General features: G+C 36.3%; 1 non-coding gene across 1 annotated transcript; it reads left to right on the top strand.

Moving 5' to 3' along the window:
* The first annotated feature begins 13,520 nt into the window (after nt 1-13,520).
* On the top strand, nt 13,521-13,685 carry LOC118574939. Its single transcript, XR_004943809.1, has one exon. It is a non-coding gene; the product is annotated as a U1 spliceosomal RNA (small nuclear RNA).
* Nucleotides 13,686-22,256: the final 8,571 nt, after the last annotated feature.

Raw genomic sequence — 22,256 nt, 5'->3', positions numbered from 1 at the left:
AACTTTTCACTATGAAATTTTCAGATGACCAGGGCTTAGAGCTATGAGTATATTGAATCTTCATGTATCCATCACCTAGCCTCAACTGTTATCATCTTACTACTATGCTTGGGTGTCGCGACCGCCTCGACCAGCAAGGAAGACGCAACACCAAGCTCTTCTTTCTGCAGTTTATTCAGGAACCTTGAACAATTTTCTGACCCCGGGGGGAGCCCTCCCTCAGCCCTAATAGCCTCTGGGTAGCCAACCCTAAACTGCCACGTGGGCATCGCAGACAGGTCCAGGTATATGGAAGCAAGCCAGATCCTAAAGCCAAGCCGAATATGGAATTGTTTACCACCGAGAGCGCTCACCATCGGGAAGGTGGAAGTCAGAAGCCAGCACCATCTCTAGGGTGTGGCACGCAGCTCTCTACACTTGGGCTATCAATTTGTCTTTTTGTGTTTCAACATGTCAAAACAAGCCCCAATAATAATATCACTTCAAAAGTATGTGTTATTATCTAATCTTATCCAGAAAAAGGCTTAAAGTTACCACAGTATTATAAATCTAACAAAAGTAACAATTCTTTAATGTCCTCACACTTGTTCCTGTTTGATTTTCTCCAATTATCTAAGGTATTCCTTAATTTTTTTTAAGTGTGCTGGTGTTTTGCCTGCATGTATATCTGTTTACCATGTGTGTGCTTGATGCCTAAGAATACCATTCTGTAAATGGAGTTATATATGGTTGTGAGCTGCATGTGGGTTCTGGGACTCAAACTATAGCCTTCTTGAAGAGTAGCAGGGGCTCTTAACCACTGAACCATTTTCCAGTCCCTAAAGTGCAATTTTTTAAAGTTAGTTTGTAAACAAAATGCAAATGAGGTCACATATTAAAATTGCCATCTTTTGAGCTTGTCATAATAATAATTTCCCTTTACTCTTTTTATCCCCTTTGCCTTTTATTTGTTGAATAATCTAGATGAATTGTAGGCCATAGTAATTTTATTTTAAAAAATTTAAAAAATAATTATATGTCTTTAGAAGAGGCTTACCACCATTTTAAGTGTTGACGCATTGAGAAAGACATTGCAAGAAGAATGCTGAAAGATATTTTAAAGTATTATTTATTTAATATTAATCTAGACTATTACAAACTAGTTATCTTTCACTATGGATGTAATTATTCCAAAACCATACCTACTAAACAGATGTGTCTGTCTTCGATATAGAAGATAATTAACTATTAGTCTTTCACCTCTAGAAGTCCATTCTTCCATGCAGTGATCCCAGGCATGATAATCTCAGACACAAAAGTCATATCATTAAGGTCCCATGACATTTCAGGAATGAGCTTAGTAACAAAAGTGAATGATCTCCTCAGAAAACACAATCATGAATTATTTCCAATGGATTTTTAGGCGATTAAACCTCTCATTAGCCCAACATAGTTAGTATTCTAGGCATGTATTATTAATATTATTTTGTCATTATGGAAACAGAAAAAAGGAATACTTGTAGTAATACCATGGATTTCAAAAATGTTATCAGAACATGAATTATGCATGCATGAATGAAGTGTTCATTACTGCATTGCTTCTTATTTTAACTCTATTAACATGCACACTTAGTCACAGAAATCTAAGGCATGGCCAAAGGTGGAATATTGTAGATATGATAAAGGAATCATGAACATATTTCATCTGTAAGCAATAACTAGCTATTTTAAATAATTCAAGCAATAAGATATTATAAGTAGATGAACCTTGAAGATGTACATAATTTTATTCATTCATTTTAAGGCTAAATCAAAAGGCAAGTAGTTGAATTCCTCTAACTAGAAATGGGGTCAGACTCTTGACTCTTATTCGGTACTCTTTTTACTATAGTTCACCACTCTCAAATAGCTACAAGACAACTTCAGCATCATATATAAGCTTATTATTATTGTTATTAATTATTATATTATTTTCACTAAATGTGGTGGCATTTATGAGGCTAAACACTATAGCAGAAACACAAACCCAAATTTTAAAGTTCTTGAAGTTGCAAGTATATATTTATAGTAGAAAGATCATCCCCTGGTTCTCATTAGTTATGTACATATAGATATGAGGAAATTAAACACACAAACCCTTGGATCATAAGGGGGTTCTGAGAAGCTCCTATCCCATTCTCCCTTATTTGGAAGCAAAGGCATTAAACTGATTTTTAAATTTTTTAATTTGAACATCATATACCAACAAGCCTGAAGTTGGGTGATGACCCATGAGGTGAAAATCAGAGGAAATTCAGTTTCCATCTTGAATTCTCTCTCCAAAATACGAACTCCATGTCTTCTCATCTCTTTTGACTAATATATTGGTAAGGATTAGGGGCACTCCCTGAAATGGATTAATAAATAATTACTCAGTTTAAAAGAGTGTATGTATCATTGATTTTAAGACCAAATGATAAGGCAAAGACATGAAGACCCCAAGGAAATATCCAGTTTTCATGCCTCAAAGGAATACGTGGCCCAGCCTAGATCTAGGACCTAGGTTTTATGCTCTAGTCATCTTCTCTTTCTTCAGCATTGACAGAAGATAAAATCTATTTACTGGATTGGGCAGGGGGAGGGAGAATGGTTAAGAGCTTCTCAAAATATTTAAAAGTAACAAAATCAAACTTTATCCTATACTGTATGACCCTTTTGACTACTTGTCATTGTTTTTAGGAAGACAACTGGTGTCAATGGTGGAATGGCCTCCTCATTGTCTCTTGGGTTTAGTTTCTCCTCTGTAGTTGCCCTCTGCAAACTATGGTGTATAGTTCACAATAACCAAATGAAATGTGATAAGGAACTCTGAGGATTCTAGGGAAATTTGCATGCAGTGGATTCCAGCCTTCACTGTGATGCCATAGACCTTTCCATCCATCAGTGGAAAGTAGGTGGTCTTTAGGCCCAACATGCTTGCCTCTGCCCAAGGGTCTCCTTTCTCAGTGGCTTGCAATCATCATATTCCACATAGTATCTGGCACTTAGATTTCTGGTTCGTATCAACCCTCCTGTGCTTTCCTTGGCATTGGCTAAGCATCATTATATTATTCTTTGCTTTCTTGAGGCTATCTTTCAGCTTGGACAGAAATGCATTCCCTGGGTGAATCAGTTCATTCTCTGACCGTTATTTCTTCTACTTCCTTCACGTTTCAAGTTTCTGACAGTGTCTCAGATAGCTGACAAAATCTTAAAGGCTCCTCAGCCTCGGGATGATGATTTTTGTTGAGATAAACTATTGCCACCAGGTACCCATAGGTCTTCATTGCACTAAAGTATCTGATGGTATGGCTCCAGTCCTCAGTACATGAAAAGGAATCTCATCTTCTGGAAGAACTGTCATGGCAAAAAGTCTAGTCACCTTTTTCTTCAATCTGGCTATAGGGTCCACTAGCTACAAGTGCTTTATCCTGCCCGTTAATACCCTCTTGACACCAACCAACCCCACTGGACTAATTATAGCTGCTGTTACTGATTGCTAGCCCTCAGCAGAGTCAAGAAACACTTCAATTCTGGAGAATATATCCAAGAAGAGAGCCAATTGGCTATTCCTCCAGTCTATCAGGTTGCCTGGTCCCACTACAAACCACTAATACAAATATGTATTCAGCTCCAAAAGAGTCAGGAAAGCATCCAGTAGCCTAAGAAAGTGAGTGAATAGGCCTGCTTCAGATGAGATGGTCCTGCACAGATATGTGGTTTGCAAATATTTTCTTCTACTTCACAAATCACTGTTTTCTTTTTGTTGATACCTTTGGTATGCAGCTTTCATTTGTTGTAGCTTTGTCCGCTTACTTTTTTTTTTTGCCATGTTTCTTGTAATTTTGGTGTCATATCTAGGAAATCATAATTAAGATGAATGTTAAGGAGTTTTTTTGCATGCCATTTAGAGTTTTAATGCATTCTAAGCCATTTTTAATGTATGGTATAAGGAAAACAAACATGCAAAAGCATTTATGTATTTATCTATATGTGGATATCCAACATTCCCAGTACTATTTACTGAAAAATATTTTTATGCTGTATGTTCTTATCACCCCTATAAAATATTAATTGACCATCTATATGTGGATAGGTTTATTTCTGGGCTACTTATTCTATTCCATTGGTACATGTATCTGTATTTATTAAACAGTACTAAACTGTTTAGGATATTTTAGCTGTATAACACAGTATAAAACCAGAAAGTGTTGTGCCTTCAGGTATTTTTTTCCCTTTTTCTTTGCTTTGTCAAAAAATTTCTGGCTATTTGAGGTTGCAGGTGCCAAAGAAATAATGAAGCATATTTCATAAGGAATGGAGAGCCTGTCTATCTTATTGACCATATCTATAGAAGAAATCAGTTTATGGACAAATACAAATGTCCATTAATGATGTCAATAAATTTCAGCTTTAGATTATATAAGACTTTGAAGAAATACAAACAGCATAGTTTCATATTAACAATTGGGAACCATAAGGAAAAACTGACAGCAATTGAATAGATCATTTGCAAAATTTTAAATTATTGCCAGGTGGTGGTGGTGGTGGCACATGCCTTTAATCCCAGCACTTGGGAGGCAGAGGCAGGTGGATCTCTGTGAGTTCGAGGCCAGCCTGGTCTACAGAGCAAGTTCCAGGACAAGCTCCAAAGCTACACAGAGAAACCCTGTCTCAAAACAACAACAACAAAAATAAGTAAATAAAATTTTAAATTAACTTTGTCTATTAGAACAGACAGTCCCTGCCTGAGGAGCTACTATAAAATGAGGAAATACTAATGGCATTTATCAAGGTGAGCTAAAGTAACATTATGAACACTAAGATGAGATTAAAAAAAAAACAAAACTGGGACATGAGAACCTGTGCAAACCGGAAACTGAGTTTTAAATTTCGTCTTGAACTTCTCAGACATTAAAACAAACAAACAAACAAAAACAGAAACAGTAACTTTTAGGATCTTTCAAGCAAGTTTTTGTAGCTAGAGTTTTTCTCTCTCTGCCAAGCCCTGGCAGTCCAATAGCCACTTATAAAATAAACATACAGACGCTTATATTAAAATGTCACTGTCTAACATCTATATCTCTATCAGTCTAGAAAGTTGTGGTTCCAATTCAGTTAAAAACCAAGCTTGCTTTGGAGATGGAATTGACTCACTCCTTCTCTAAACCCAAGCATATTGCTAAAAGAAAAGGTTGAGAGATTCTTCAGTCCCATATCAGAAGAGCCCTCTGGTGTGGGACAGAAGGAAACCAATAAAAAGGGACCATTGTCTTCAAGATTCTAATTCTCTCCATGCTTACTCTTGATTTCTCAGAATCCTTTCTTACATGTCATATCATCTTTAAATTCAACCTTTCCAGTTTGATAAAAAGTAAGTTTTTCAATAACAATCTCTGAAGTCTCCAGAAGGAAGATGGGGCCCCCAACAACAACAATTCTACCCAATCCAGAATGATGCCATGGTAATCATCATCATACTACACTTCTTGCCAGAATTTCAGACAATCTTACCCATTACTCTGAGAGTTGCTGTGGAATCTACAGTTAGTCTAACTGAGATTTAACTATCTGAGCTTTCTTACAGTACCCAACAGAGATACCATCACCCACTAAACAGCAGGAAGCAAGTCTAATAAACTGACGCCCCTTCTCCCTAAGGTTTTATATTTCTCAGGGCTATGGATGATGGTTAAAGGGTTGGGGGTGGAAGAAAATATTAGACTCAGCATTCTCCTTAAGAAAAGAAAAAGTGTCTCAAAAAAAGGGAAAAGAAGAAAAAGTGGAATGGATAGATATAAGATATTATGGTAGATTATTGTATATACTAGTAAACAAATTTAGTAAAATATCAGCCTTTGATAATTTGCACTGTTAAGGATTCTTATATGTTGATACAATTGTAAACTATTTTTATATTCCTGTTTAAATAATTTGTATATTGATACAAATACAGAACTATATTTATTATAATGTACATATATTTCTACTCTTATTTGAAATATTTGTGTATTGATACAAATGTAAATTTATATCTGTCATACTGTATGCATGTTCTACCTCTGTTTAGGATATTTTGTATATTGATATATATTTAGGATTATTGTCATATTGCATATTGCACTATACATTCCTACCTCTGTTAAAGATATTTTATGTATTGTCACAATTTTGAAGTCACTGTACATTTGCTTACAGACTATCTACCTTGTTTACATGAAGCCTTAGTCCTTAGGTTATTTATGTAGATAAGAGTTATAAATTTATAGTCACTTATGCTTGTCATCTCTATAGTTATGTTATTTAGGTTATCCAGATTTACAGATACATAGGTCGGATGGACAGGTAATATTTAAACACTTCATGGACCTAGAGAATATGGTATTTAAATAACTTAGAATTCTGTTGATGTGAGACACAATTGCTCCTGGCAGTACCAATTTGATCTTGAGAGAACGTTGGGCTTCTAAGACATTTCCATTTGGAAGTTTGTCTTCTTGGCACAAAATGGTCTATTGGGCAAAGAACTGCCTTTGCCTCAACTGTTGACAGTACAAATGCTGTCCTTCTGGACAAGTGGGACAGAAGGAAAAGTGACTTCTGAACTCTGCCAAGACAGGGTAAGATAGTCTTTCAGAATTCCTGCTTCTGAAAATGGTCTGTCAGATACTCTAGGCCTGTAGCGAATTTGAATGCACCAACAATGCTGAGAAACATTAGGTGACTGTCCAGGCTGCCAGCTGTCTCTGTCTACTCTTGCAAGATTCCCAAAAGTTGCTTGCATCCATCTTCCATTTCTCAGGTATCATTATATTCCTTCTCAGGTCTTTGATGGAATTGAAGACTAGCAGTTATAGTTACAAATATATACATATAACCTTAGATAGAACATATTAAATATTAGATATTCAGGTTCTTTAGAATAGGACACATTTTGGAATGATCTTTGTAACATGTCATTTAGCTATGCTCCAGACTTCTCTGGATTTTAATATGTCTCTGATATTGTTCACAGTTGTAGCTTCATTTTATCTAGGTCATTATCCCTTATTACTCCTGGACAATATTTGATAATCATTCCTATTTTATATAGTCTTGTATTCGGTTAGAACCTTCTTATTTAGACAAAAGGGGGAGATGTAGTAGGTAGCCATTCCAGCTTTGACCTGGAAATACCACCACAGTTTCGGTAACTGTCACCCCTACAAGGCAGAGCTGAGAGAGGACCCCTGAGGACCTAAGATCCGGATGAGGGAGCTCTCTTGGTTCCTGGACCCTGGACGCTGGAGGTAGACCGAGTAGAGTTCTCCGGAGAAGACCGCTGGACTGCGCTATACCTTTCCCAGACCCTGTAACCTATCCTTTCACTTGTAAGTTACCCCACAAAATATACCTCCCTTTTAACTATGTGGAGTTGCCTAAATAATTTCACCAATAAGTTCTCCAAGGCTAGAAGGACGGCTCAGTGGCTAAATACACTTAGTGCTATCCCAGGGGACTTGGGTTCAACTCCCAGCATTCACATAGCAGCTCAAATCACCTATAGCTGAAGTTCCAGGGAATCTGACACCCTTTGTTTGCCTCTATGGGCACTGCATGAAAATGGTGCATGCATTGCCTGAATGTACATGAGTATACACACATAAAATGAAATAAGGGTTTAAAAGAATGTAATAAAAGTTCTCTAATTTTCTGTTTGCTATCAGAAGAAATTCCACAGGTAGGAATTCTTATATAGAATGCACAGCCACTTCTATTTATAGCACAATCTATAGAGAGATTATCATTGTTTCTTGTGTTATCTTTTGCAAATTATCTTGATATTAACTAATATATAAATAGGTTAAGGCCGTTTTTGGAGTTCTAAAGTAGCTATGAACATACCATCTCAATACTATAGTTTAATCCAAGAATAAAATTTGCAATGTGAAGATAAGTTACAGACTTGAATGCCATTTGAATAATTTACTAATAACACCATAAAATATGATTCTGAATGTTTTGATCAGGAAAACCATATAATTAACTTATGAATTTAAGAGTAATTCTAAAATAAATACTAAAGGATTAATTATATAATGAAAAGATTTAGAGATCTTAAATCTTGTTATTACAGCAAAACATGAGATTTGGTAGAGATGCATATTAATTCTTTGTGTATTTATAGAGATTCAATTTATTTTTAGTCATCAGGGCATGATGTGTATGTGTAGGCATGTAGGTGGAGGTCATAAGACAACTCAGTGGAGTCAGTTCTCTCCTTCCACTTTGTTCTTTTTGAGCTGAGGATCAAACCCAGGGCCTTGTGCTTGCTAGGCAAGCGCTCTACCATTGAGCTAAATCCCCAACCCCCTTCTACCTTTATGTAGGTTCCAGAGATCAAATTTAGGTTTCCAAGCTTGTGTGGTAAGCCCCTTTACCTGTCAAGCCAACTTGCTGTGCCAGAGATAAAATTTTTAAATGTAAATGTTAGTAAAACAATTCCAGTGTATTAGAGCCATCTGTTGATTGTTACTTTGCAAATCTTTCTACCTCTTCAAGTTATCATTGTTAATACTTTTTGCTATCTATATCAGCAATGGGTACACACTACAAAACCATGACAAATTATGGTTCTTTTGAGAGACTAGAATATCACACATTAAAACTATCATATGCAAGTTTCATATCAATATAATGTAATGAGAAAGATATTGAGCCCAAGGAAAACTAGAATAATGGGAAAGTAAATTTCAAAGGCAATGACAGAGTAAGCCTTGGAATATTTAAGTACACCAAATGGCATGCCAAAGTTAAGGCCAAATATATTACTCATTATGATAAATGTGAATGGATTAAATTCTCAAGACACAAGACTAATATTCTAAGACTAGGTTAAAGAAAGGTTAAAACTAAAGTAAAGAACAAAGCTATCCCAGGCAAATGCAAATGGGAAGAAATAAAAGGTCACCATTTCAACTCTTGGAAAAGTAGAATTAAATTTAAAAAGCATACAAATACATTGAGAAATCTGCCTTTCATTGATAAAGCAATGTTTAGGAATTATATAACACAAAAGTTATTGGAACTCAAAACCATTAGGGAATATTTTAATACAACTCTCCTAATTGTAGATAAATTAGGGAGGAGAACAAGGAAAGAGACTAATCTTAGTGTTATCAATTTGACATATTCATTAATACTATAGCAAAAACAGTTCTGTCTTTTCAAATATTGGTAGATAATTACCAAAACTTAACAAAATATTTTAATTAACAAAGGGGTGGTACTGCATTCATCAAATCACAAGAGACATCAACCTTGGTTTTTAGCAAGAATGTATAAGACCATTCATTATCAAAAGGTTGTAACTAGGAAAGCAAGCCATTAAGCATCTAAGATACTCTTGAAATAACTATAGGATCTAAGAGAAAATAAAGCTTAGCTTAAATCAGTATTTAGAAAATAATGCAAGCACAAAAAGTATTATCAAAATTATGGGGAGCACCAGGTATGGTGGTACACACTTTTATTCCTAGCCTGCCTGAGAGGCAGGTGGATATTTGTGTATTCCAGGCCATGCTGGAATAACAAGTTCCAGGTGAGCCAGGGCTACACAGTGAGAGCCTTTCTAAAAAATAAATAAATAAATTATGGAACCTGAACTGCACCCAAAGAAAACTTACTAGTTTAAAAAAGTATTTATTATAAAATATGTAACTAAAAAATAAAATAAAATATGTATCTAATACTAATTGTAAAAAATGACATGGAATTTCTAAATGTTAAATTACAAAATTGAATTCAGTAATATTTAAAGAATTTTATGCTGCAAATTCATGAATAGCTTAACATAATAATTCTTAATAACAGGTCAATGGAAAGATATACTAACTAGATGTGTTAGTGTTTTCTTTGAACAGGTCTTGCTTCAAGTTTATTTGTAGAAACAGCACAGGACACAAACCATCTGCACACAGTTTAAGGGGTAGAGGGAGGTCATGCCAGTCCATCTGTCTTCTTATTAGCAGAGAGGGTTTTTACTATTTGGCCTTCACAAAGGTCTTGGGACCTTTGGGTACCAGCTGGAGCAGGAGCTGGAACAAGAGCTGAAGCCTGAGGCTGAGCGGGCACCACCAGCCCCGGTTTGAGATTTGCCCTTTGGTTGGCAGAATGAGTGACCTCCTGGATAGCTTCTGCACGTACATTTTACACATTGTTTGCCTGAATCTTCTTTAGGCCCTTCTTGCTGTTCTTCTTGGTAAAACTCATGCTCCTCAGGAACTTGTAGTTGAACCCCTTAAGAGACTGTTATCTTTGTGACCCGAAGTTTCTCAATGGCATTTCCACGCCATTTTTGTGCCTGACTATGTGTGGTATCTTTGTTGGCTTTGTCTGCATGGTAATGACAGCTTACCTCTCTACAGTTTTGAGGGGGAAACATTCAGCAAATGTCACTATAAGGAATCTTTAAAACAGAATTATAAAGATAATTTCCAGTGGGACCTAATCTGACCCTAGATAATTTTCTTTTATTAAAAAAATTAAGTTTAATTAAACTTTAGCATCTTACTTTATGAGGAAACACTAGAAGAATTCTTATTAAAATATAGAAAAATAGTGTTGTCTACTTACATTTTGGTTGTGAACCTAGCTTTTGACAGCTGAGCCATCTTTCCAGCCCTTGTTTACTTATTTCTATTACATGAAGCAATATTATTAAGATTATAAAGATAATAGTATGTCATTATTTTATATCAAAGCACTCAGAAGATATAAATATATAAATCAATGATAAAGTAGGGTGTGGTGGTACAATCTGTAATCTCAGCACTTGAGAAGCAGAACCAGAAATCACAAGTTTAAGCCCAGCCTGATCTACGCAGCAAGTTCCAGGTCAATCAGAGTTACATAGAGAGCCATGGCTTTAAAAAAATAACCTCTCTCTCTCTCTCTCTCTCTCTCTCTCTCTCTCTCTCTCTCTCTCTCTCTCTCTCTGTGTGTGTGTGTGTGTGTGTGTGTCAGGAGAGAGGTGCTCTTAGTGGGGAAGAGCACGTGCTCATCTTCCAGAAGACTGGAGCTCAGTTCCCAGCACATGCTTAGTGGCTTCCAACTGGAGTATGTAACTCTAGTTCCAAGGGATCTGGCCTCCTCAGGCATGAGGCACATGCAAGGTGCACAGACACACATTCAGACTAAACACCCACAAAAAAACATATAAAATTTCAAGAGAAAGAAGTACAATATTAATATGTAAAATCAGTTTTTTTATTTCACCCATCATTTATTTGATAATAAAATGAAAAAAAAATCATTCAATGTGTTAGTTATTTCTGACAGAAACAACTGAATGGGGAAAGCTTTCACACATCATGGTTTCATAGGGGTCTCTATTATGATGAGAAGGTAGGGTAGATCCTCAGTTCATGGGGCATGAGATAGTGGATGTTTACATCCTGGAGGACCAAGCAGCAGAGAACTACTAGAACTTGAGTGTATGCTTCTAGGCCCTACCTCCTGAAGGCTCCACAGCCTCTCAGAATGGTACCTCGAGCCTATTGGGAACAGTTCAGATTCAAATAATCACACTCATAATGATAATATAACAACAACCATGGATATTATATACATATATATATATATATATATATATATATATATATATATATGACAGAAAGTGTTATAGGAACTGTATTTATACATGCAATGTATTTTTAAACATGTCACATCACCATGTGGATGTCTCTGTACATACTTAGTATCTGTATGTATGGAGGGCAATATGATGTGGCCAGGACACTTTACATTTCATCAAAGAGAATAAATGTGAGAATATCTGATTACTTTTGAACAAACAAGAGTAAAAGGATGGAGGTAGATGACTTTTCTCCCAGATAAAGCAACGTTGTCCTGGCCACATCAAAGAGAATAAATGTGAGATGAACTGAAGGATAAAATGTATCAAATATAATAAACTCAACACATATAATGTGCTAATATATAATGAAATGGTATTTCAAATTCATTGGCAAAGGATAGAATATTTAATATAAGGTTTGGGGACAACTGGCTATCCATGTGGAAGAAAATACAATTAGAATCCTAACTCATGTTATAAGAACCACCCCCCACCCCACCCCCACAAAAAAAAGAAAAGGAAAGGAAAAAGAAAGGAAAAAAACAGATGGGTTAAGTACCAAGTGTAAACAAATAAAAATTAAAATTCTAGAGGAAAAACATAGGGTAAGAAAAAATATTGGCAAGGCAGGGGGACCAGAAGTTATTTTTCAAAAATCAGATGTATTTATCTATATAAAATGAAAATATTTGCTATGCTAAAAGATTCAATAAATTAATGATAAATTACAAATTTGGATAAGTTCTAGTGCCAAGAATGCTAAAGATTTGATTTCTATTGTATGTATATGACCTATTACAAAAGGACAAGAAAAATAAAGTCATGAGAAAAATCGCTGGAAGCACATCCTTACAAAAAATACGTGAAGATTCAAGCTAACTGAGAAGACCTTTTTTAAGCCCAAGGAATGAATTGCTATGTTCTGTTAATTCCCAAACAGACATTTCCATCTGCATGTGTTTTGTTTCCTTCCTATAATTGTGATGAGCTTTGGAATTGATGGTGTTTTACAATCACCATGTGCCAATCAGCATCCATGTCATCATTTCACCTGTTGCACATGTGAGAACATGGTTGTTGCTTCTGTAATCATATTGGGAAACTGCAATCTATCTCTTATTCAGTTAATTCTCAGGAGTAAAGGACATGAGTATCAATTATTTTCTGAATTTTTACATTGACACTGTCACACATGATCAAGGAGGTCACCCCAAAACAGGATTTAGTCCTGTTCCACAGCTGTTCTGTGTGTACATACACAACAATTGATTTAAGGAAGACAAGATTTCACTGTGTATTTTAGGATAGCCTGGACAAGTTCAAAACATTCTGTGGTGTGTGCCATGATGCCAAAAACTCTGGAAGGATCAATTTCAGGAAACGTCTGTTGATTCCCTATCTGGATACTTGTGATATGGTAAACATGAGGGGTGAAAATATTCATTTGACACTTGTTTCATTGGGAAAAGAGATGACTTCCTGTCTATGCAACATAGATGAAACAATTTGTTAACAGGATTAAGCCAGGCAGAGGAAGATAAACAGCACACAAAACCCAAATACACTGATTTCACAGAGAGTAGAATAGAGATTATGAGAGTCTAGAGCAAAGGTAGATAAGAAGGGATAGAACAAAGGAAAAGTAAGTTCTGTGGTGCTATTAAGCAGTCTGTTTGATGGCTATAGCTACCAATAATGTACATTTCAAGAAAACATTGAATGTAATCACTGCAAAAAATAATACTTATTTGAGGTGATGTGTATACTAATTAATATGACTTGATCACTCTATAATGTGTGCATGTATCAAAACATCACACAGTACTCCTCAAGCATGAAAAATTATGTGACATGTAAGAATAAATATAAATAACAAAAGATTCAAGGTTCAAAATTGCACCATTGTATACTTACCTGTGCAGGAAGATATCATTATTACAAAGGTGGTTTCCCCAGGGCAAGGCTTCTTATCTATTGCACTCTGGATGTGCTGACCCCTGTGATTTCCCAAAATACGGAAATCTGGACTTCATAGTTTGTGGTACTGGAGGCCTGCATTCACTTTCTCCAGTGAGAAAAATAAAATTAAAATTAAAAATAAAAAATTCACTATTGTTTTACATAAAATCTTGGTGTCAATAAAAAGAAAGGCAGGTCAGTGAGATGGCTCAGTAGCTAAAGTGCTTGCTATATACACCTAAGGACCTGAGTGTTGCTCAAATCCTAATTGGTCTTCTAAGAAAAACCTGGAACCAGATACTGGGGTAAATGCTGAAAGATCAGAGAGACAAAGGAACCAGCCACTAGAGAAACTTCTCACCACTACCAAATCCTCAGGTCAAACAGGGGGTAAGATCCTGTCTCCACGAATCTTCAGACAAAATGCTCCTGAGTCCTCAGCTGAAAGGGTAGAAACTCCTGTCTCCTCCTGCCTTATATTCCTTTCTCTGCCCAGCCATATCACTTCCTTTTTCAACCTTTCTAGTGCTGGGATTAATGGCGTGTGACTCCCGAGTGCTAGGATTAAAGGTGTATGCCACCACCGCCTGGTCTCTATGCTTAATCAAGTGATGGGCTCTCTTCTCTGATCTTCAGGCAAATTTTACTTGTTAGAGTACAAACAAAATATCAACACACTTGAGTTTGATCCCTACAATCTACAAAGTTTGGGCATTGTCTTCTCCATTACATGGTAACTCTTTAAATTCATTTTTATATATGTATATATTTTAGGACGCTTATACAGTATTAGGTTTTGGTATTGCTTTTCAAAAGGCCTTCAGTGTTACCCATCTCTCTCCATATTCCCTTCTTTACCCTTCCCTCCTATGTCCCTCTTCAGTTAATCTTCCTATTCTAGTTTTTCATTTATCCCTTTAGAACAGTATATTCTATTTCTATTTCCTTGGCATATCTGTTCCCCACCCCCAGCCCTTATTAGCTACCTAACTCCTCTGAACATCCTGTGTCGTAATGAGTTCCCTCCAAGATGGAAGGTTTTTTTTTTGGAGGAAACTCCTACACAGAAATAAACAATTTGGTTGTGGGGTTAGCTCAATGACTCTCCCTCTCTGTTCTTTCCTGTTCTCTCTCCTGTCTGCCTTTTTTGTTTTCCATTTCTTCTCTTTTGTATATCTTCCTTTCTAATGGAATAAACTCTAAACTCTAACTCTCTCTCTCTCTCTCTCTCTCTCTCTCTCTCTCTCTCTCTCTCTCTCCTTAGACTGCTTTTGCTTTTAAAAAGTCTTTACATTCTTCAGGTTCAGCATATGCTTCTTCATAAAAGGTCCAGGATGAATGTAGCTTCTTCAGGCAACAGAAATGGAATCTATGGCCAAGACAAGGCAGCATAGTAGAACAAGGAGCCATCAAAATCTGTGTGCAGCAGAAGTGAGTGTGTGCAGGTGGAGGGGGACACTTTGGCCAGGATCAAATCTCAGTTCTATGTAAAAGTTCTGCTGGTTCCTTGTTCCACTATGCTTTCTTCCCTTGAACATGGATTTCATTCTTAGATGCCCTGAACCTTACTCAAGACTAGCAGCTTTTGGGGTTACTTGGAAGATTGGCCAGAGTGCTACATCTAAAAGATGATAAATTCTAGTCTGTCTGAGATCAAAGGCAGAAGAAGATGGATGTGTCCTGAAAGACAGGAAAAGATGTCAGTGTTAATGTAATGCTGATCTCATCCAGTAACACCATAATGGTTTATAAAATTGATGAGCATTCCATAGTCCAGTCAAATTAACCACTGCAGTTGCCTTTGTTGCATAGTGTGTCACATCTCAAGGCAAGAGTATTTACCTCCCTCTCCCCAATCAAATACAAGTCTTAAGGGGAAAAAAACATCATATACCATTTCATCTATCAACACAGTCTTTAAAAGTGTTTCAGCTGATAGCATGTCAGTCAACTTGAAGATTTGGTTGGACATAACCTAATCATTTAAGTCTGTTTGGGCTGGCATAACAAAACAGAAATGGGTTTTCTAAGATTAAGGTCAGTAGATTTAGTTATTTTTTAGGTCTATTTTGTGTGTGTGTGAAAGGGTTTCTCTGTGTAGTCCTGGCTGTCTTGGAACTCACTCTGTGGACCATGCTGGGCTTGAACTCACAGAGATCTACCTGCTTCTGCTTCCTGAATGCTGGGATTAAAGTCATGTGCCACCACCAACTGGCTTCTTAAGTCTTTCTTAGGCATGCATGTGATCATGTTCATGTTGTATGTTCACATGGTCTTTCCTATCTGTGAAATCCTGTATATCTTCCCTTTCTTATAAGGACACCAATCCTGTCACCTTAGAGATCTCTCTTTATGATCTCATTTAACATTAATTATCTCCATAAAAGCACTATCTCCAAATATGTTCTCATTAAGGATTACAATTTTAATTTATGATATTTTGGGGAGGGTGGGTAGTATGTTCTGTCTATGATGCACATCATCATTGCATTTTTCAAAAATTAGCAAGTTAGATGCAATTTTCAAATTATTTTATAACTCTTCATGTATCTTTAAGCATTATGTTTCAGTTAATTGCAGAATATTTTATATGTACAATTTTCAATTTTCAAAATAAATATTTATTTATGTGTATGCATATGTATGTGTTCGTTCTGTATGTCTGTGTGTGTGTGTGTGTGTGTGTGTGTGTGTGTGTGTGTGTGTGCTCCCTAAGATGCCAGAAGTGAGTGTCAGATTCCTATGTGGGTGCAAGGAACCAAACTCCAGTTCTCTGTAACAGCAGCTGTGGTGATATATTGTGTACCCAAATATATTGTGTACTCTAATAAACTTATCTGGGGATCAGAGGACAGAGCCAGCCACTAGATTAGACATAGAGACCAGACAGAGATGGCACACACCCTTAAACCTATCACTTGGGAGGTCGAGATCCATCTGGATCTCTTTGAGTTTAAGGCCACACTGGGAACAGAGCCAGGCAGTGGTGGCACACACCTTTAATCCCAGTACTTGAGATCTCATGCCTTTGCTTGGAAAGCACATGTGCCTTTAATTTCAGAAAGTGACATGGCTGAGTGGAGAATGGTATATAAGGCATGAGGAGACAGGAACTAAGCAGCAGTTCAACTGAGACCCTCAGGGGTGAGGACTCAGAGGCTTTCAGTCTGAGGATTCATGGAAACAGAACCAGCTGAGGTGTTGGTGAGGTGAGGTTGGTTGTGGCTTGTTCTGCTTCTCTGATCTTTCAGCTTTCACCCTAATATCTGGCTCCGGATTTTTTTGATTATTAATAAGACCTTTTAAGATTCATATTACAAGCAAAAATTACTCTTAACTGCTGAAATTATTTCTCTATCTCCTAAATATCCCTTTCATTAGTGCTCATTCAATTGTGTTTTTAGTGGAAGGAAAAATTAAGACTAAGCCAACAAAAATAATTTCACCATGTATTACACTTCCTTATTTCAAAACCAATGTATGTTCATCAATCTCATGCATTTACATGAGTACACAAAATATGATGTCAGAGAGTAATTCCAATCCACCATAATCAGAAACATTGATAGCTGTTAACACTTGAATGTATGTCTTTCCCCCATTAGTGTCTTTTTAACTATCATTTTCTGTATAAGATGTCACTGTGGTTGTTGCTCATTCATCCTTTGTAATGCATGTGAGGAATTGCCCATTTCACTATTGCTTCTAGTGTTTTTCTCTTATCCAGGCTTGTCCAGATCTACATTTCTAAGATTTTCTCTCACTTCCCTCCAGTGTTGCTACAGCCTTCACCATTAACTATAAAGCACTGAGAACATGTTGCAAAGAAATACCTGATGCTGTTTCTCCTAAATATCTATCAAGGCTTCTTTCGCCTAAGACCAAGATAGTTTGCCTCTTTTTGTACAGTAACATCTTTTAAAATTAGTATACAAAGTAGCATATTTCTTTGGAATTTTCATGCATCCTTACTTTGGGTTGACTTTTTCCCCATTTCCATACTCCCTTAAGGCATTTCATTTTCTCTTCCCATTGAGCTCTTCTAGTTAGAAAGTGGACTCCATGTATGAGGGAGAACAGACAGGATTTGTCTTTCTGATCCTGGGTTACCTCTTTGTAAGTAGTCTCATAGCCCCTTGCTTTTTTTTTTGGTGTCGTAATTACCACAATTCATTATGGTCTTTCTTGCTAGACTGTATACTTCATGATTATTTAGTTTGATGACTATATCTTCAACTGTTAGCATTCTAGCTAGTATACAGTTGGCACTAAAACTGCCCTTTGTATATCATAGTCTTGTTGGCATATTCAGATAAGATATTTCATATGAAAAAGACAAAAGCATAAAATACTTTCACAAATACAAGGCTTTGAGTAGCTTGTACATAACCTTGTCCAAGGTTAATAAATCTTAATAGTTTAGAAAATTGTAATCTTATTTTAATGGACAAATGTTAATGTGCATTTGCCACCAATATTTAGTAATTATATAAAAAGTAGAAGACATTTACAGCAGCCAAGATCTTTATAGTATATTTGAATACATGATAAATTCATGAACAGTTCTTATCTCCTCGAACAGTTGTATATCTTAAGAACTCATCATTATAAGCATTCTCTGGATTTTCACAGAATTAATCCTGAATAATTAATGAATCTAAAGGAGTTAGACAAGTACTGCAGCATGCTAATCATTTCTTTCAATGTCAATTAGGAAAAATAGTCTCTTTGGCTTGCTATCTTGGAATACATATTATAAAGTTAACTTTGAATTTACAAATATGAAATGTCTCTAATTATTGAATGAATATATTGAGATACATATCAATGTCACTGGTGAAAGTTAAAGCTTGCAGAAAAAAAATGAAGGCACTTTGATTTCACAGAATTATTAACTATATTGGGTCCCTTCTTGCAAATAAATGTTTGACTTGTAGCTCTGTATTTACACAATATTTACATATTTTCACAAATGGTATCATATCATAAACACTAATGACTTAGGGATTATGTCAAATGCAAGTCTTAAATAATTTTAGATTGAATGGATATTTATTTAGTATAAATGGAATTGAAAAGACAGGTACCATTCAGGTAAAGTATACAGGGCTCTCAAATGCATACTATTCTTCATTATTCTATTTATATTGATCCTGCTCAGTTATTATTATTTTTTTTTAAATTTTGAATTGTATGTGGGTGTATGTGTGGGTTGTGCATTGATGTACCATGGTGTGTATACTGAGGAGAGGGGACAACCTGCAAATCAGTTCTTTCCTTTAACTATATGGAAAAGTCAATGCTTTCCTTATACCACATGGGTTCTAATGATCAAACTCATGTCACCAGGTTTGGGGACAAGCACCCTTTCCAAGACAGCCATCTTTTATCCTCTGCTCAGTTTTATTTTAGCTATGATTCATCAGTATTTCCTCGAAGTTTCAGACATAATATAAAGGTGGTAGTAGAAAGGTTTTACAAGTGATATTTAAGGGAGATAGCAAGTAGGACTGTCCTATTCAGTAAGAGATTTACTAAGAATTATTAAGATAGTAGACAAAGAGAAAGATTTATCCACTGTTTTATTGCTCGGAAGAGATATATGACTATGGCAACTCATAAAAGAAAGCATTTAACTGGGGCTTGCTTACAGTTTCAGAGATTTAGTCTATTGTCATGGCATGGAGCATGATAGCACACAGGCAGAGAAGACATGGTGCTAGAGAAGTAGCTTGGAGTTCTACACCTGGATCTGTAGACATCAGGAAGAAAGAGCCATTGGTGGCTTGGGCTTTCAAAATCCTCAAAGCCCACTCTTGGTAACACACTTCCCCTAACACCTCCAAATCCTTTCAAATAGTGCCACTCTCTGATGGATAAGCATTCAAATCTATTAGCCTATTGGGGCCATTTTCATTCAAACAACTACAATAGACAACAGTATAATGGGGGCTCTGAGGAGAATTTAGGACATTGGCATAGTGGGACTCCCTTCCTACAGTTTTCAAAGTAAGGGGGATAGGATTGAGATTGCAAAGTTTCATTTTTTGGTGTTTAGTTGGCTGTTGCTGGGAGTGTCCAGTGAATGCTCAGTTAAGAATGTTAGGTGATCAATAAAAATTTTTCCTAGCTTGCCATTACTGGGGGTCAGTGAGGCACAGAAGGGAAGAATCTAGATAAAGACATTACTTTAGTTCTAGAAACTACAGTTGTTACTAGAATTAGCACACGTCAACAAAACTGGAGTGGCTTACAAAATGACATAGCCATGGATAAGAATAGTTGGTCTGATATTAAATAAATACTTCCTAAAACATGTTGACTGATTCTGCAAATTTATATAGAAACTTCTAGATTGAAGAATGGAAATAAATAAATATTATTTACACAGGTTGGGACTTATTTGGTCCTTGCCTAGATTGTAATCCAGGAAAAAGTAATCTTGACATGTTAAACTTGTCATATAAACTTCCTTTACAAAGTGTTGAATGATTCTTCACTTATTTTCTAGACATTAAAAGACTCTTTATGTCTATAATTGTAGAACTTTTTATTAATAAGCTTGAATTGAAAGTTCAGGTAACTTGTCTTTTACCATTTGTAGTTAGAGTTTTCCTGCCTGGCCCACAGTCAGGACAAATCCCTTTTATCCACCAGGCCCATAGATGCTCAGAACCAACCAAGTAAACACACAGAAACTTACATTGTTTACAAACTGTATGGCCATGGCAGGCTTCTTGTTATCTACTTCTTCTATCTCAAACTAACCCATTTCTATTAATCTATACTTTGCCACGTGGCTCATGGCTTACCATTCCCTCACATCTTCCTTGTCATGGCAGTGGCTAGCCCCAGCCTTTACTTCCCACAATTCTCTTCTCTCTTTTCCCGCCTATACTTCCTGCCTGGCCACTGGCCAAACAGCATTTTATTTATACTGAGTGATATCCACAGCACTTCCCCTTTACTTTTCTTTCTTTTATTCTTTTTTTTTTAAAAGGAAGGTTTTAACTTTTACATAGTAAAATTACATATAACAAAACAATTATCAAGCAAGAATTACAGTTACAATATTAAAGAAGATATCCTATCTATCTTATATTTGTGAGTCTGTTTTATATTTAACCTATCTTTTATCATAAGTGAGGAAATTATAACTATCTAGTCTTCACATCAAAGACCTCAGAAGGATATAATATTACTGGAGAACTCGGAGAAGGATGCAAGCAACTTTTGGGAGTCTTGTAGGGTAGACAGAGACAGCTGGCAGCCTGGACAGTCACCTAATGTTCCTTTGTAAAGTTGGGGTATTTGTCTTCAGCCCACAGGGTTAGAGTTTCTTGGTCACTTTTTTCAGTGTCCTGTAGAACGTCTGGCAGTTTCCTCTGTGAAGCAGCAACCTAAAGGACCATTTTGTCAAGCAAAGTTCAGTGGTCACCTTCCTATGGGTCCTGCATGTCCAGTTGATCAAACAGTCCAGGCAAGAACAGTCTCTTGCCCAAATGGCTATTTTTGCCAAGGTGAATATAAACTAAATATGAAGTGTCTTCAATGCCTGTCGTCCTCTCTAAAGTAAATTGGTGCTGCCAGGAGCAGACATGTCTTACTGTCCAGAAAGTCTAAATTTTAAAAATATTTTAAATGCCATATTCTGTAGACCTTTGAAGTGTTTGAAGATTACCTGTCTATCTGAAATATCTCTGTGTATACCTAGAAGACTTAACTAACATGGCTACAAGAATGATAATCATAGATTATTAATCTATTTTTAATTATCCATTATAATTTTAAATGAGCTGTACAAACATAATACCTTAAATAAGAGTAGAAATATACACACAGTATAACAAAATTAACTTTAAGTTTGTATCAATAGACTAAAGTCTATACCAATGTAAAACATTTTAAACAAGTTGTTGTTCTTTAAATGTAAGTTCCTTAATCTACCCTTTCATCCTCTCATTATCTATATTATCCCCTTTTCTTCTTTAGAAAGAGATTGCATTTATAATCAACCTGATTTAAATAAAAATATTGGCTTTTCTCTGTCTGACAGCAGAGGGCTCTTCTGAATTGGGACACAAGAATCTCTTAACCTTTTCTTTTAGCAATATGTCTGAGTTTAGAGGCATGGGCCAATTCCATCTCCAAAGCCAGCTTGATAATTTTGGGAATGTGGGCGTAGTTTCTCTTGCTACTTCCTGCTGGAGAGGGCACTGTATGTTATGGGGACACAAAGAAAATTTAGGATAATGGATTAGTCCATGAAAGTAAACCTCTGAGCCAGTTGCCTTGAAACCACTTTGGATGTTGGATCATCTGGGCCATGGTGTCATCAGAGACCTTTCAGGTGGTCTTGGCTGATCAAACCTGATGTATCTTAATCTGGAACAAATCCACAGCCTCTGGCTTTCTGTGGAAACAAAAGCAGAGCCTCTTTTCCAAAGTAACATATCCTTATATCCAAATTTTGAAGTCAAGATACCTTTAAAATTTACATATTTGTTTAACTCAATAGCTTTTATGATCAAATTTTTTCTGCAGTTAAAAATCCCAAAGATGAGAGAGGCAACTGCCCCTGGGTCCCACCGCTGGACACAGGCCACCGAGGGAGGACCTGACCAACTTGGCCCCAGTTTCCTGCCAATCAGCTGGCCCTGCAGGAAGGCTCCCCTTTTCCAAG

This window comes from Onychomys torridus, chromosome X (assembly GCF_903995425.1).
Source record: "Onychomys torridus chromosome X, mOncTor1.1, whole genome shotgun sequence".
Taxonomy (NCBI): Eukaryota; Metazoa; Chordata; class Mammalia; order Rodentia; family Cricetidae; genus Onychomys; species Onychomys torridus.
The sequence above is the reverse complement of the archived record's forward strand: the minus strand, read 5'-3'. Positions and strand labels throughout refer to the sequence as shown.